Source organism: Fukomys damarensis, unplaced genomic scaffold (genome assembly GCF_012274545.1).
Source record: "Fukomys damarensis isolate Sample0158 unplaced genomic scaffold, DMR_v1.0_HiC HiC_scaffold_37, whole genome shotgun sequence".
In the NCBI taxonomy this organism is placed as follows: domain Eukaryota; kingdom Metazoa; phylum Chordata; class Mammalia; order Rodentia; family Bathyergidae; genus Fukomys; species Fukomys damarensis.
In genome coordinates, this window is record NW_022900949.1 from 2155692 (window position 1) to 2158199 (window position 2508).

Here is a 2508-nt window from a genome sequence, read left to right on the forward strand (position 1 = left end):
GCGGGAGGAGTCTGTCCACTTGGTGCCCTCCCCAGACAGCCCGGCTGGGCCGCGCAGCCCAGTGGGCAGCACCCGGAGGTGCCTGAGGCCCTGGCACCTTCCCAGCTTCAAAGAGAAAAGAAGGAAAAAGCGGGGAGTCGGGTGTGCTGGAGGGGGATGCTGGGAACCACAGGCAGGGTCCTCAGAGGCTCTCCCCGGACCTGCCTCTGGCCTCTGTGCGGTGCAACTGGTCCCCGGAGGCTTCTCCAGTCACCCAGCGCCCGGGCTGGTGGCAGCAGAGGCCTGTGACCCTGACCCAGAGCCAGGCCTCCTCCCTGAGCTCTGCGCTGAAGTCCTCTTCCTGCTGCTACTCTGTGACACCCCTGCTCCTCAGCCTCCGGTCCTTTTATTTCTCTCTGTCTCTCCCGTGAGCCCCAGGCCTCCCCATGGCTTATAGTGAGTTCCAGCCAAGTGAGCTTTGTCTTTTGCTTTCTGGGTTTTCTGCTTGTTTTTGGAGACAGGATCTCACTATGGAGCCCAGGCGATCCTCCTGCCTCAGCCTCTGGAGTGCTGAGATGACCAGGTGGTCTTTGGTCACATTCCCTGAGGTGAGGCTCTCAGCCTCCTCCCCCCTGTGCCAGCGAGGAGCCTCCTTCTTCCTCCCAGACACACCTGGCTTCTCTGGAGCTGACCTATCCCGGCCCACGGGCAGGGGACACTGAGGCACATGTCTGGGCCTTGACTTCCGGCTGTCCCTAATGCCAGGAGATGCATGCGGGAGCAAATGCTTGGCTTTGTTCTCAGGCCCGAAGCCATGCAAATACTCCAATGCTGGAGGGAACAAAGAAAATACCGTCTGTTCCGTTCAGAGAGTGACTTCCTTCTTACCAACAGCATAATTAAAGGGAGAAGCAGTGTCCGGGACAGGTACTGGCAGGGCCAGTGCTTTTGCAAGCTGCTCGCCTCTGCCAAGTGCTGGCTGGCAGCAGAGTTGGGGCCATGTGGCTACTCTGGGGGGGTGATCAGGCGAGGGGCCCAAGAAGACTCCGCTCCTTGTATGGGCAGAAGCAAGAATGGGAGCAGAGTGGAGAGTTGCACTGCTGCCCTGGGCCCCTCACGGAGCTCCAGGGCGGAGGGGGGCAGGGCTCGCCTGGAGCACACCAGACCTGAAGCTGTTTCAGTGTTCTTGCCTGGAGAATGTGCGGACAACTCAGGGCTGGTGGCCAGGAAATGTGGGGAATCTGGTGGCCACCACCCCAAGGCAGCTGACTAATGGGACAGTTTTCCTCAGTGATTAGACTCGCTGGCCAAGACCTGCATCTTCCTCCAGGGGGCGAGGGAATGAGCTAGCTGTTGCAGGAGGGGCACAGTGGGCCAAACAGCTCTTGCAGGACAAAGCAAACTCAGTGAGGAAAGCACAGGGCTGCCATGGCAGGGCTGGGCCCAGCTGTCGGGCACGGCCTCCCAGAGGATCTGATTCTAGACCAGTTCCCTCTCACCAAAAGAGCAGATCCCAGGCCCCAGCCAGGGGAAAGCCCAGCCCCCAGAGCCAGAGCCACGCCTGCCAGCACCTCCTCCTACTGCTGTGCAACCCCAAGATCTCACTTTCCCACTCGGGGCCTCACTTTCCCCATCCACACGCAGATGGTGACTACTTTAAAGGGGTGATGTTGAGGGCCGGGGATTTAGCTCAGCGGTTCGGTGGCCTGCCTCGCAAGTGCAAGGACCCGAGTTCAATCCCCGGTACCAAAAAATAAATAAAAATAAAATAAAAGGGTGATGTTGTAATGTTACACTTATTTAAAATGGGCGTGGTGGAGCATCTCTGGGATGGCTGAGGAAAGATCGAAAGTTCCAACCCAGTCTGGGAAACTTAGTGACTTAGCAAGACCCTGTCTGGAAATTTAAAAAAAAACACCAATAAATAAATTTGTGAAATAGGGTTTGATCCTGAATCGTATCTTTTCCTATGGTACTAGAAATGAAATGCAGCACTGAGCCACACCCCAGTTTCTTCAGCCAGATTTTAAATTTAAAATTTTTTTGGTATGGGAGTTTGAATTCGGGGACCTTGCACTTACAAGGCAGGCGGCAGAACCACTGAGCTAAATCCCCAGCCCATGGCCAGATTTTTCATTTTGTTTTTTGTTGTTGTTTTTCTTTTTCTTAGACAACATCTCACCATGTAGCCCAGGCTGTCATCGAACTCGTGGGGATCTTCCTGCCTCAGCCTCCTTAGTTCTGGGATTACAGCCACCACATCTGGCTTACTGAGACAAATTCTTAAGATTTTCTTTTTCAAGAGTTTGAAGGACCCCAGTCAACCATGAGTTCCCAGAAATGGCTCCAACTCGGCATGACAGCCTCAATCTTTAGCTTGTGCTCCTTTAGCCATCTTCTTCCCTCTCCCCTTTCCCCTAGCCATAGCTTAGTTCGACTAGATGCCAAACCTTAGTTTCTTGAAAAACTCCTATTCAACTCTCAAAACCCCACTTGCAGTGCCCTCCTCTGCAGAGGCCCTCCCTCCTC